At 43.9% G+C, this 15,429-nt stretch overlaps 1 long non-coding RNA gene across 2 annotated transcripts in view; it reads left to right on the plus strand.

The window, feature by feature from the left end:
- The window catches only part of LOC115580846 (uncharacterized), a 153,000-nt gene that overhangs the window by 64,855 nt on the left and 72,716 nt on the right, over positions 1-15,429 (plus strand). Inside the window, exon 4 of one of the 2 annotated variants that reach the window (XR_003983941.1) lies at positions 3,916-4,272. The exons of the other annotated variant lie outside the window; for it this stretch is intronic. This is a non-coding gene — a long non-coding RNA (uncharacterized LOC115580846). Of the gene's footprint in view, positions 1-3,915; positions 4,273-15,429 lie in introns of those variants that run through there. 2 annotated transcript variants of the gene reach the window in all.

Genomic DNA, 15,429 nt, shown 5'->3' on the forward strand with positions numbered 1-15,429 from the left:
ACTGCTGTGTATGATTGATGCTGTCAAGACTCTTACCATTATGTTTATTATTCATCTGTTCCAATGCTTTTACTTGAGGGGAAACAGAAGTGAGAAATACAGGGTTGGCACCATCAGCACGGTACACACAGAACACTCACACACCAGAGAGACAGTGAGATACTTATGTCCGTCTTTCTATTTGCCTGTTGGCCCATCTTCTCATCCAGCTGTCAATCACTGTCTTATAATGTGTCCAGAAATAACTGAGCATCGCTGTCCTGTACACGTGCAATTAAAATTGAGTGGCCTTAAACTGACACTGCTAATTAGCCAACAGTGAAACTGACTGCAGAAAAACAAGTTGGACTGGTTGTGTCCTTGGGTCCTTAGGAATAACGATTCATAGAGAGTGTGTTGGTGGAGTTGTTTTTTTAGGTTTTCGAGCAACAGTTGCAGGGTGATGGTTAGGGGTACCAAAGCCAGGCCAACCTAGACACAATGCCCCTGGGCTGACAACACACTGGTATGTGGTCAGAGCAGAACAGCCTGCAGGTACCGAGGAGGAACAAAACACTATCTGAACCATCGTACACACACACACACACACCCACACACACACACACACACACACACACACACACTCTGTGTTGTTGTCAAAGCAACATTACACATGTATAATTTCAGCATAATAGTGGTAACACAGGATATTTCTGGACCCAATTCAACTTCTGAATAATGTTGGTACTCACCAATATTATTGGACAAAAGTGAAAAGTTCAGAGGCTTCATCTAGAACCTCAGTGATGAAGAAGAAAAGAAAAATGGAGAATAGATCTCCCTTCCCACATTAAACGGCCAAATGTTTACCAAGGGTTTTTGCAAAAGAGCTTAAAGAAGATATTTACCGACACAGCAATGCAAAACCTATCCTGCCTGATTAAGACTTTAGTTGTACATTTATCCAGTGATGGCATCACAAATGTTATTGTTATGAATTACTTAATTTACTCTCCAAGAGGTGACTGCAATGTAGCTACTTGCTAGTGTAGTGTAATCACGATGAATCCAAATTGCATCCAAGACACAAAAAACACACTTTAGGTAATATAATCATGACAGACCAATAACACCACTTCCCGCGGCTGAAAAATAAACACAGTTATGCTACATGTGGTAGCTGGATGTAAATGTCACATTCCCAAGTACTAGCACATCAAGTTCAGCCCCGGTACACGAGGGAGGCGGGGGCTCACTTCAAACAGAGTCCTGATGAAAGCGTCGCCTCCATGGCACAAGCTGCAACTTTCATTTGTTTAGCAAGAGCGATGACAGATCTATCAGTCATAAATATCCTGGAGAGAGTGATGGAGGAAGGAGGATAGGGGAAGAAATGAGGGAAAAAAGAAAGGGAGGGGTGAGACCTTCAACATTTGGTTGTATGTGTGTGTGTGTGTGTGTGTGTGTGTGTGTATACTTATTTTCCTCTTCATTAAAAGAAGATTCAGGATTCAGGCATCTGCTTGTCAGTGCCTGAATCTGTCAGTGTATCTCCAGTGGCTGTCATTGAGATGTGGCCTTAATAGTGATTTACACCCCGGCCTCACTCATCACAATTGTCATATAAGTTTCATTTGTAAATATATATATATATATATATATATATATATATATATATATATATATGTGGGTTAACCTTTCATCCACACACACACACACATACACAAACACACACACACACATACACCACCTGCTTTTTTCCAAGCGCTTCACACTCCTACTATCTACACAGAGCAGAGGGCTGCGGCGTCAGTCGCACGCCGCATGCATAAATCATCGCTCGTCTTGGGACTAACATTTTAATCAATGATAGAAACATGAAAACATTGTTTCGCGCTAATCATCAACACTGTGTTTGATCTATCCAGAGCTTTAATCTTGTCTTATGTGGACAGAACCGTGCCTGTTGAGCACGAGGAGCATTGTTGTAGGTGCATCACAGCACTCTTAGCTGTGGACAAGTTTACACTGATTGTTTCATGTATCTGGGCCTGGGCTCCTGACGCCTGCGATGCTTTTGAACCTGGCCTTTTGTGTCCTCCAACAGAGCTTTTGTTCTAGATGAAACAGACTATGTATGGTCAGCACTGAGCTGTGTCTGCGCCACCACATATGCACACACACACACACACCCGCACACCCACACACCCACACACACACACACACACTGTAGGCACCATGGCAAGTTGTAGACCCATACTTGTGTACAACAACATGCAAACCCATGCTGCCACATATTTATGTGGGTGAGTGAATGTGTGTGTGTGTGTGTCTGTGTGTAGTAGCGGGGTTGGACAGGGGCATCTGTTTTTTCTCAGCAGTAAGACATCCAACAAAAGTAATCTCAATTACAAGAGAGACTTCAGAATTAAAGTTTCATCTTACTGTAACACCGCGGCCTCTTCCTGGCACATCAGAGCACTGCTGTTTTCTTTTTTAACAACACCACCATGTTTACTGTCTCGGAGGGATTAAGTTTACTTTTTACTTAAAAAGAAATTTAAAGCAGGAAGGAACTTGCTGAATATATATCCAGTTGTTCGCACAAACAACCAGGCTTATATATAATGTTGATACTCAAATCCAAGTTTGTAGTGATAGATAACGAAAGCTACATTCCACGTTACATTTCGGGTATTTTACTGACTCACATCCGAAGCAACTTAAATGGGTACAACTGTAGTTTTAATTTAATTTACAGTAAAAGCCAGAGAGAAAATATTAGCTTTCTTAGAGGAAAATAGGATACATGTCCTATATAATATGATGTTATATAATTTCTATATTGAAGAAATAGTCAAAATAGTTTTAGAGAATCCTTACTTGCCAGTGTAGTCTCATTTGCAGTTTTCACTTATGTGTAAATCTGAATAAATGTATACTACTTTTAATTCTGATGAACTTATTCTGTCTAAAATGTTTTCAAGTATTATTCCTTAAACAACAATCGAGTGCCTCTTCAAACAATAAAAAAATGTACCACAATGGTTCAGCATTATTAATATTCTGAATAAGAAATCACGGAAACACAACTGCAACATTAGATGCAGTTAGAAAAGAAATAAGCACACGCGTTGCCCTAAAAATCTGTTTCTTAAAAGCTGAATGTGCGACGCAGACAATGTGGGCCTTTGGTTGTTTTTTCCTTTCTGATGCGGAAGAATCTTGGTCGCGCTTGTTCCGACGGTAATGTAACAAAAGCTAACACCAGAAGTCTTTGTGCTCGGATGTGTTTGCAATAAAAGGGGGAAAAAAAAGGGGGACAGCATGGTTTTCTACCAAACACTGGGGTTGGTGCATAAAAAAGTAAATGAGCATCCTAATATCGGGGCCTCTTAATTTTTCAGCAGACGTGATGAAGTGAGTTTCGACTGATGTTTCCTGAAAGCGGCAACACGTGTCCCTCTTACCCGGCTGGTGCGGTCCTCTCGTCTACAGATGTGTCGCTTGATGTACCCATCGAATGGCACACTGCCACTTAATAAAATATCACTCTTGCTTTGACAGGGAAGCCTTAATTGAGTCCCTTGTCAGTTTTATCAAACTGTGTGTTATCGTCGTTTGAAACTTTTTTCCTCTCTTTCCCCCTCAGCCTCTCTCGCTTGCTCTTATGGAATATGTTAGCAGCTGAATCCTCTGTAACCAGGAGAGAAGGAGGGGAGGGGGAGGGGAGGGGTTGAGGAAAAAGGAAAAAGTGAAAGAGAACAACACTGGGATTGAAAGAGAAATAAAAGTAAGAGGACGCCAGAAAAGGAGAGAGAGAGGAGGAGAAACGGCCAAGAGAGACGGTGCTGCGAAAGAGCCTTCAGAGGCTATCTTGTCATTGGATTCATAATTCAGGTTCATGATTTTAATTTCCCTCTGTTCTTATCAAAGGCCGGTGGAGCAGCAGGGGGAAGGCTCGTAGTTAGCTGGATAACTGCATATGAGATGAGCTGCAGCGCTCTGTCACAATGCCTGGACGACATAATAGGGATGGAAATGTGCCGAGAAGAACAGAGTATCCACTCACTCGCTGTGACTTCCTCTTTCAACTACCAAAAACCCACAATCATACGTTGTTTACAAAAACCCTTTTTTGACATCTTCTCCCTTTTTCCTCAGAAGCCATAAGCAATCTCTCATCCCCCCCCGAAGCATATTCGATCACACACAGACAGAGAACGACAATATGCTTGTGTAAAGCCCCGCAAAAGTACAGCAGATGAATAATGAATAACGACTGTGTTTGGATGAAGCCTTTTGATTTGTTAATATTTTCTTGTATGTCTGTAATAAAACTGCTGTTCTATCAAAGTGTATGTGTTTACTGCAATGTAGGAACATTGTCACAAACTAATACAGCCACGGGGCCAATGTTTTTAGGCTGGTAGGCGGCTTTCAGAAGTTTGTTCAAGCCAGTTTGAGTGTCCGTAAAAACTTTTAAAGGCGTACTAACTAATATGGTCAGCGTGTGCCGCCGCTGCGTTGTGTGTGCGGCACAATCTAGAGGGCACTGTAGCAGCCTGAGTTTCATGCTCCCATCGCTTTCCTTGCTTTGAAGGCACATGCTACTCTTCACATGCACACATACACCACTGAAGATGTTTTGATGTCAGTCTCTTTTTCTATTTTTCTTTCCTCCCTCATCTTCATATTTGCCACGCTGCTGCGCTGTTATTCTCCCTCTCCTCCCTCTGTTTTTTCCTCATTTCTGCCTCTCTCACCCTCTTCCTCTCCCCTCTATCTTTAGTTCTTTGGCTTTGGTGCTTACAAGGGACTCACTAGTGCCACTGAACTTCTCAGTCAGCTATTTGATCATTAATTTATCACAGTTCCAGCAGTTTGTTTGACAGGTGCAAGTGCTTTCATCTGACTAGTGCTAGGCATTGCTGAGTGAACAAGGTAACCCGGACCTATATGTTGAGTAAGCAGGTGAGGTCGGGACTGAACGAACCGATCGGCCTGTCTGCAGAATGAGCAAGTGCAGCGACATGGCCTACTTGCTCACTTGGCAAGCGAACTGTAAACCAAGTCAGTTACGCCAGCCTAGCGAATAGCTTGCACAACCCCACAATAGTTGCAGGAGTCAGGCCTACCTTACTCACAAAGATTAGATGGTTGTGTGCTCAAATAGCAGTAGCATAGCATAGGTGAAGTTGAAACTAAATCTCCTCTTTTAGGTATGTTATGCAGTGTTGTATCTTCATGTAAGAATGGAGACAAACTCATTGCTCTCATTTAACACTTTTATTTTTATTTTTTTTTCCAACATGCACAATAACAGTGACTCATACCTCATAAAACTTCTCAGTCAAAAAAAGAACAAGAAGAAAATTGGTTTGACGTGGCTTAAGAAGTAGCATGGCAAATGCCAGCCATCTGTGACAGAACAATATGGATATAAATACATAAAACAGAAGGGCCTCAGTTGCCAGAAATGTTGCTTTCTGGCTGATGTCAGGACCGAAAAACAGCCTCTGAGACCTACTGCAGCCAGTTTGATGACAGGGAATCCAGTACCGCGGTGGTGTATGGAGTTTAGCTGCTGTTAGACAGTTACTACATACTTGTTTGGTCGTGCAGCTAACATCAGCGGTCCCATTAGATGACTAACGTTTAGGCCCCGGGTTGCCTAGTGCCGAACCAGGATACTATATTCCCCGCCTGCAAATTGGCCGCTGTCGACTTTGCCATGTGCGGCCATGATTGGAAAGCCTTGATTGGCTGTGTTTACTGTACTCTTACTTACTCAGAGTCAGCCAATTTGACATGTAAGTGCATGGCAAGGGGCATAATTCACATTACGCAATAATTACTTTGGCTACTATAAATGTCAGTCGACATGCTGATCGCTCTTTCCAGACCTGACTGTTTTTACAGGAAACCTGTAAATATGTGACAGCAAGTAACACTCCGTTTTCCGCTTTCTGATGACTTGAAATAAAGACAGTGAGGCCTGGAGACATAAACATCATCAGTACCAACAGTCTTTCCACAGACTTGAATGTGGATGTTTCAACCCCCCCAAGCCCTCATGGTGTCTTTTTGTCTATCTTCTGTATTCTGCACTCTCATTTCATGTTCACATTATTAAATACAGACCCTCTCCTCTCCAGTATTCAATTTCTTCCACTCTCTAAACGCCCCAAAAATTCTATTATTGAAGCGTTATTTTTACTCAGATGCTGAATAACATTGTATATGTTTTATTTATATAAATGCACTTCATCCTAGATGCTCTGAAAGACCTAGAGGCCATGGGGCCTCAGAGCGGCGCAGTGTTTGCTCACCCGTAAGAGCCTTTCACACCTTCTTTCTTCACCCCTTGGCCCCGGCGCCAAAGCTGTGTGAACTCTTGTAATGTAAAGATTTATTTGCTGGTCAAGATTGAACCATATTGCCTGAGCCTTTTGCAATGTTGAACAATCGTACGAAACCCATACATTTTCTTTCTTTCTTTCTTTCTTTCTTTCTTTCTTTCCTAGTAATGCTCCAGTTCTCCTGTGTTTTCTCTTTTTCCAGCCTCTTTCTTTCTTTTCCCTCCCTCTATCCCCGGAATCAAGGTCTGCTGGGGCATTTTTAAGACAGAGGCTTCCTGGACTATTTTGGTATCAAAGCTTTGAGGCAGCAAGAGGCATGCTCTCTGAAGTTGACATGTAAGGAGAGGAGGGCCTTCCTCTCTCACTGGTTTGTAGGGGGCATTGGGAGGGAGGGGGCCACTCAGTAGCCCTGCCAGGAGTGATCTCTACTGGGAATATGAGCCTCAAACGCTCGCCTTCAAGCCCAGACCGTCCCGAGCCATTGGGGAGGCTTACGTTTCATATGTTTGGTGCACAGTTGACTGTATGGTCGTATGGTGTGTTAGGACTGGTGTGCATACATTCATCTGTTTCACAGTTGTTGTGGTGTGCTCCTGAGTGTTGTAACATATCGCAATTGTTTCCCACATTTTACATTTTTAAGTGAAGCAAAGCTTACACTCCATACACTGGCGGCCCCAAATGGTAGCAAGATGTATCCGTCAGTTTTTTTTTTGTTGTTGGTGTTTTTTTTTTTACAGTCCAAAACATTTTCTGAATGTGAAGGCAATGAAATACACAGGCTAGCAAACTTTTTTTTCATTGGTGATGATGTGGATTTGGTGCATTTCATTTCAGGCGTTTGTGCAGCTTTGTCTAAATGTCTTACTTTGGAATTAATCAGACCAATCAGAAACTGTTTTGTATTTAGGTCCAGACGTTCAATTTATCACTTTTGAGGGGACAGTATATTATTAGTGACCCTTCTTGACTAATCTGGACATACAGGGTGAATTTCACTCTCTCGGACGGTGGAATGGTAGTTCTGTTTCCCTTTGCAGTTCCATTTTCAGGCTGATTTGATGTCGTATTTTCCCATAAAAATCTTGCCTCCAGCTTTAATGTGAATATAACCAGCTCCAGCCCTTTGTGGTCGACTGTTGTCCAGATGACCTCCTCTGTTTTCCCCTCCGTACTGAGGAAGTCCAGCTTACAGTGGATCTGACTGTGAAACGGTCTGACCTGGCTAGTCTCTCTACCAACACACTGCTCCCTGATTCATCTGCTGCCAACCCCTTCAAGTTATTCATCTGGAAGAAATATGCATTCATCATTGTATTTTTAATCACACCAAATAGATAGACAAAGAGAATGCCTTGGGGAGAGGGGGAGCAATCTACAATTCCCAGAGCTCAGATGGTATTCCTGCCCTGCATCGCCAAACATTCCCCAAATTGACTCTGAATGAATTTATTTTTAATGTGTGGAAGATGCTCTACCACAGAGAATAGAGATGGTGTGTCTACGAGTGTCTGTGTGTTATGCTCTTGTCTGTCTGCTGCGTAGTACTATGATTCTTTTTTGCACGTTTGTATGTGCATGTATCAGTAATGCAGTTGCACATATTTACCAGCATACATTTTTGGAGGTGTGTGTGGTTTTGTCTTTATGGGTTTTTTTTTTTTTCTTTTCCGCTTTGATATTATTTTTTTATGATACAGTGCTGTTTTCAAAGTTTTTCCTTCTCACAAACCCACCAACTGTTAAAGTCTCCATTGCATAATCCCTGTTTGACCCATCTCCTTCCCCATCAAAGCCCGGTATTGTAGTGGAGCTGTTTGGCCTAGCCAGCCCCGAACAAATGAGCAAGCTCATCCCCTCCATTCTCCATTCCATTGTATTCATTAATAAATTAATTTATCAGCTCGTCTTGGTTCCAGCCTAATTGAGTCCCATTGCAGCCTTCTAAGTAGGACACGTACGGATCCGACAAATGGAATGGTATCCGGCCCTCGGTCCTCAGGGCTATGCCTTGGCCCTGTACCCTGGAACACACTGCTTTGTTAGCTGCGCCGCGTGTGTGTCTCTTTGTGTGTGTGTTTGAATGTGGATAGATCTGATACCTCTTTCATCTGCTTTGAGCTATCTGTTGATTATCTCTGTGCTGTGCGGTCGTATTCTGTGTTAGCGGGGACGGATTGGAAGGTGGGGGTCGCTGTGGGAAGATAGGAAGAAAGAGAGATAGTGCAGAGGGAGGCAGGGGGCTTCCTGTTACCCCATCAGAGATGAGCCCCCACAGTGTTGTGGGTCTGCATATACACATACACAAATGCACAAGGCACGCACACACACACACACACTGCAAACAGATGTGGGCTCACAGAAAAGGGAGGGTCTTCTATAGCTTAATGCCATTACATTAAATTTTAAATAATGTTATGCAAATCAGAAATGACAGGAGATTATCTCCTTGGGACCTTGAAAGGGATTCGTCAGTTCTTATTCCAATAGCCCTGGAAAATAGCCCAGACGTCCTGAGTGGAGAAATATGGCAGGGCGTGACGGAGACTGCCGCTGCTGAAAGAGGAGACCGTGAGAAAAGGCCCCAAGTGTTGGCTATTAAAATCAATTTGCCCAGGAAGTCAATGAAGAGAAATCCCTTGATAAAGGCACCTCCCAGGACAGCTCACGGGTCCTGGAAGAGGAGCACAGGCGAGGACGGAAGAGGCGAATGCCGCATGCCAAGGTGAAAGTAACACACACGCCAGAGGAAGGAGGAGATCGGGGGGGGGGAGGCAGGGAGGGTGAGGACTGTCTTTCATGTTTTCCCCTCGTGTCTGTTTTATCTCGACAGCCCTGCCGTATGTGCAAGATAGTTTTAAAGAGCTTGTCCCAATGTGGATGCTTCCGCCTGCAACGCCTCACAAGTTTTTCTGCTGTAAGAGTTGGATGTGGAGGAGAGGCGGTCGGTTTGCAGTGCGATGGAGGTCCTGCGGTTTGTTGTCCTTCAGAGTGCCAGTACATACTGACACACTGTATGCACATCATGTTGGGGGATGTAGTGGGGCTACAATGCCCATCACATGACTCCTCCATTTTCCTCCCGTACTGTCAACACCCCCCAAACCACCCACCCACCTATCCACCCTCCCCCCCCCCCCCCCCCCCCCCCCCCCCGCTTTTCCACTCTCACATCAGGCCAGAAGTGCGGCAGCCATGCTTGCAAAATAGTCAGTCTCAATATTGTGTTAGGGACAGAGCCATCCATTACGGAGAAAACAAAGTCTTGTCTGTCTCCAGTGCTTTGGGCCATCAATTAAAGACATCATGCCAGCACAGGGGCACTGAAGGGGGGGGGGGGGTTGGGGGGGGGACAGACCTTATCAGAGTCGTCGCATCAAATATTGATGAACCTAATTGAGGTTCTTAGGCACTACAAAGCTTCCTGAACAGTATCTGTTTTTATGGCAAAATACAGTCCTGGTCTACCGGAGCAGACAACGAGAAGAGTGCAGTCTTGTGTGTAAATTGCATGTTATGTAGACTAACTGCAGGCAATTGCATGTTATTGAGATGGAAGATGAGGCAGAAAAACTTGTACCAATGAAATTCTTCTCCCACAGATTGGAAAGTATGTCAACACCAAGTTATTGTAACAGACACTTTTATTATGTTATATCTCAAAGCAAAATGCATGAGGAAGATTTGAAATTATGATCATGTCATGATATTTTTATTCTTCTCTGCTTTTTGAATATTCTTCCCTATTCTGTCAGAACACAGAAATAGCATCTGGGCTCCCTTTTGGTGTATATGTTTTCCCATCCCTCTCTCTCTCTCTCTCTCTCTCTCTCTCTGTCTCTCTCATTTTGAGATAATGCAGGATTACGTTTCGATCTTTTTTGCTTGAAATATAAAACTTTACTGCTGCAGTTCTTATCCGTCTCTGTCTCTCAGTGCTGGTCCCTGGTGACACCAGCCTGAGAATGGCAGCTTTAATTTGCAGGAAAACAAGTTGAGAATATTGATTTCAAAAAGTGCTCTCTTCTCCCCTTGGAAAAAAAAAAAAAAAAAAAAAGGCAGAAAAAAAAAAAAAAAGAAAAACCTGTCTGCTATGCGAAAACCTGTAGCCTTCAATTAAGTGGGGCTTGTAGGTGTGTGTGTTTTCATTTGGGCACGGTGTTCACTTGAAATGACACATTAAAGGCTGTGTTTTACTTCAATCAGACTGCGAAAATATACACACAGACCTAAGTGTCTCTTGAAGGGCTCCGATGTTGGCACACACACCCCACCACCATACAGTACCAGACAGATGGGCGGTATTTATCTTAGAATAAGAACCATGTTCTCCTGCTCCAAGAAAGGAAAAGACTGCCTTTCCCACTTCTGAAGAGGACACGTGTCCTGGAATTCATGTCAGTTGATGTTCACAGGTCTCAAGTCTCACTTCCCCTCCCTAAGACTTTTTGTAAAGCACAATAATCTCATACAGCCTTTTGTCCGCATGCACAAAAACAGAAATCAGAGCTTTGCTCCTTGGCTCCATCCCCGCGCTGGACTGTTGAACCACTGCGTTTTCTATTTATTTTGACTCACAATAAACCTACAGCGATTCATTTGATCTTATTTGGTGAATAGTCAGTCCCTGTGGTAAGGCTTATCCCCTTTAATGCAAGGCCTATTTGGGGTTCTGATCTGGTGCTTAGGGCCAGGCAGAGTTGAGTATCAACGCAGGGACTGACTGGAGCTAGTGGTTGTAACACGCCATCCCAGAGGCTTTGGAAGTCATCCCGCTAATACAGACATGACTAAAGCTCCCTATCATCCCCCGCAGAATGACACGGCATGGCTCCAAGACTTAACTCTTACAAAGAGCTTAAATATCTTAGATGTGTAATGCATAATGGAGGTGTGTTCTGTACTTTGGGGCGCAGAGTATTCCCATCGCTATACCCGGCTGTACTACAATAGCATGCTGGATTGTTCGCCGTATCGCACAGCGGCGTCAGCGGCGAGAAGTGCGTGCAGGTGGCTGAATAATTAAAGGATGAAAGCCACAATAATAATAAAATTGCATGACTTTTTTTGTAAATAGGGCAATTTGTGTTGCAGTGTTCTCCTCTGTTGAGTAAATCACAGCCGTTCTCCTTCTCTCTTTGTTTCTCTTTTAGTCTCTACCACTGTGTGTGTGTGCGTGCGTGCGTGCGTGTGCGTGCGCGCTCTGTGTTTGCATACCCTGTGTGCTCAAGTTTGCTGAAAAGGGGGTTGGAAGCTCCCCTAGTGGCTCCTCCAGAGAATTACCTTGGAGAGTACTGCTCTGCTCAGCAGCAAACACACTAATGGCACGGAAAATAGCAAACACATTACTTTTTTGTTTCCATATCAGCAGTCCAACTGTGTACCTTTCTATTTTTGTTTTGCGTACATATATATGTAGAGGGGAGAGCTTGTTTGTGAAAAGTAGTGTAAGCTCAAAAAAGGGTGTAGCTATTTAGTGTTTGCAATTCAAGTACAATGTTCTCATCAACTACTACTAAATAAAATAAAATTGTTAAGGGAGAGAGCTGTGTGTTTTCATATACATGATTTTCAACTTGCACGATGGTAATTTTTTCTTCCTCCTCAAACCCACTATGATTCAGCCTAATATATTCTGTTTAGTGCTAAGGAAAGTAGGCTGCCAGATGGAGCCTTGGAGAGCAGAAAATAATACGATCTGCTCTTTTTTTAACTTCAGATATTAATATTTTACTGTGTTTAGACACTTGGTTTAATCCGTGCAGTATTTGCAGGCCAAGCCGAGAGCCACAAATCTACAAGCATACCTTGTTATTAAATGTTCATCACTGACTAGTCTTTTTCGGGGCCAGAGTACTGAAAACATACTTCCCAGTGCTGTTTGTCAGGAGGATCTGAATATGTGCGTCTGATGGCAGTAGATAACCTCCCATTGAGATTGTTGGCAGTCCTGCCCTCTGATTCATGAAATCGAGATGAGATATATGGAGACATACAGGAGCTTATGCGTATGCCAGCATGTGTTTGCATACATGATTGTGTGTAGGAACAACTTCTTGTGGGTGTGTGCATGTGTAATGAATGTTAATTAAGCCTTTTTGCAAAGTGGTCCATCATCTTCAGGCGTCAAACTCGTGCTAGTGTGAGCTCAAAGAAGTGAACGGTCTCCCCGGTAGGACAGAACCGATAAGACCATGACGCTTGTTATCCACACTTCACCTTTCATTTGTTTTGATCTTTAAGAGGTCTTGTGTGTGTGTGTGTGTGTGTGTGTGTGTGTGTGTGTGTGTGTGTGTGTGCGTGTGAGAAAAGGGAAGCAGCGAGAGCGGTGCCGTCCTGATGTGTTTGTTCTAAATTGATTACCCACTCGCTGGTTTTTTTTTTCATCGTCTTGTTCTTCCTCTTTGAATGTGCTGCGCTGCTGGCCTGCTGATTGTATCAGGAAGCGGTCAGAAGCTCAGCATATTTCAATTTCATTGGATTTAAAGAGGACTGGGAGGAGGTGTGCACATTAGCGCCTCAATGCAATCGCATTTGTCAGCGTGATCCTTTTTAAGTGCATTTCAATTAAGCCGTGATTCTTTGATTTTATTACGCCCCGGCCTTGCTGGAAAAAAAAAAAAAAAAAATGCTCGCTGCTGGTTGAACTCTCGTCTAATGTACACAATTTAATTTTCTTAATTGAGCTAACATGCTTTTCATATCCTAATTCCTAGAATAATCTTTGATTCCTGTATCTGCTGTGGCAGGCTTTTAATGAAAGAGGGCAGCCTAAAAACATCTGTTAGACCCGTGATTAAATCATCCGCATAACATCTGCATTTATGAGGGTGTTAGCATGCTGCCTGGCCCTTTATCTATTTTGGGCAATTATCTAGTGTGACTGTAGTAATACAAGATATTAATATAGATGTGTTTGTGTGGTTGCCCCCCTCTCCTTCACACTGATGACTGTCATCTGGCTTTGTTTCCACAGAGAACTCTGGCTATTGATACAATGCACCAGAAGTCTCCTTTAAACAAAAGGAGGGGGAGATGCTTTGTTCTTTGTTTGAGCTGTGTGCGTAAGCTATTTGTGTAGACTCCTCTTCTGAAAGGTGGGAGGCATGTTGAGCAAATCCTGTTTCCTCTTTGGCAAGTGGTTAGGTAATTGATTAAGCCGTTAAACACACACATACAAGCTCGCACACGCCGTGCTCATGAGCATCCTCGATCGCACTAACACATGGATGTATTAGACAGTGTTTCCATACCTGCTGGCTTCACACAGTGTCGCTGGAGTACCAGCAGAGAGCCTTCTAACCCACTACAGTGTGAAACAGAGTACTTCTTCTTTCCGGTCCTCCCTCCCTCCCTCCCTCCCTCCCTCACCACCTTACAGCAGACCCGCTTTTTTTTTCAAGAATCACATAAAATAGGGTATCAAATGAACGCCATCGCTCCATCTCCTTAACCCCGTCTACCTATCCCCATCTCTTCTTCCTCTCTCCACCCCGCGCCTCCTCCTTTTCCTCCCACGTCTTCCTGGTTGCATGGTCATCCGTCCATTTAAGAGGGGGTGAGTCAGTCACCTGCCGTTTGGCCCCCTCATCGTATGACACACGGTGGCACAGCACGGCTGTCATCGCCTTCACCGGGCCTGGATCAGGTGACCAGATTATCTCCCCACCGGCTTCCATTTCCCACATTCTCATGTGCTACGCTGAAAACAGATCGCGCACAATCAGGATGAAACCGGCCAAATGACTAACCAGTGCGAGTCCTGCTATTTCCCCGACATGTGTCAGAGAAATGCTCAGGTCAGACCTCGTTGACTCAAAGGTCTTGGCATGAGGTCTAGAGTTTGATGGGCGATGTTCCAAAGTGAGTAATGCAGCTTGTCAAGCGTACACCTCTCTGAGCTGAAAACCATGTTGTTTGGGGTGTTAGCATGGCCCGGTGGTTAGAGAGATTGTTGGGTATCTGGAAGAACACAGGTTCAATCTTAGGCTGCAGCGACCACTGTGACCATCCCGCTCAATTGTCAGTAACCGAGGCATGACAAGGTAATGCTTGTCCTGTGGGTGACATTTCTCCTTTCTGCTCGGATCACTTGGAGTTCCGTGCGACTTCTTCTCTACCTTTTGCCCTGTGATTGCCTCTAGTGTTGCAAGAGGTAACCTCTCAGTACCCTGGTGGGTTATGTAAAGAGCTTTCTGAAAATGACCAAGTGATGCATCGATCATAATGCATCACCAAATTTTGAGAGTCAGGAATGTGTTTATGCAGAATTGATCACTTTTTGAGGCTTGCTTGAACAGAGTTTGTGTTGTCAGTTAGACAGCCAATGAGCCACTGCCCCAAGCACGCTAAAAATCCAACCAAAGTAAATGTGTCAATCCTAACATTAAAACAGTTATGAGTGATTGCAAGTTATGCGCAGTTTCTGTTGATTAAAGCTTTTGAGACACATGAAAGGTCAAGGGGTCAACAAACGGGAAGGGAGTTGTCTCAAGTTCAGCCAGATGTTGTTTATTTTATTGTGTCACAGCAATGTCATGTCATTCATTACACTCTTCTGCGGTCGTGGACAGATGAGTGTCTTCAGACCGTAGCCACACCCAGGGATAAGGCTAATTGCTGCTGTGCTGCCATTGTCTTTAAAGCCCCATTTTGTGGCTGCCGCGCTAACTGGTGCAGCAGCAAGGAACACATGGATGCACACTGGCAGTGCCCTTCATGTGGCGGGCGAAAGTTTTGTTTCTGATTATGGAACATGATTTTGTTTTTTTCTTCTTCTCGTCTCGTGTTTTTCTCGCTGTCTCTCTTTGTGCCTGGTCTGTTTTAACTGCTTGGGTTTGGCTCTCCATGGGCGGTGCTGTGTCCCCAGTGCCGGCGTGGAGGTTGTCTCTGCCTTACTGGTGCCCACATTAGGGAAAAAAAAAAAACTTTCCCTAACCACTGAACCCACCCAGAACCTTTCTGCCTGAGACTCGTTTTCCTCCTCAGTGAGTGACTTTTATTTCAGGGCACGCAGAAAAACTGTCAGCCAAATAATAATCGGAAGGGTTGAGCTTGAAAATTCAACCGTAAGAGTCGTGCGGTGAAA

The sequence above is a fragment of the Sparus aurata genome, chromosome 4 (assembly GCF_900880675.1).
Source record: "Sparus aurata chromosome 4, fSpaAur1.1, whole genome shotgun sequence".
Lineage (NCBI taxonomy): Eukaryota > Metazoa > Chordata > Actinopteri > Spariformes > Sparidae > Sparus > Sparus aurata.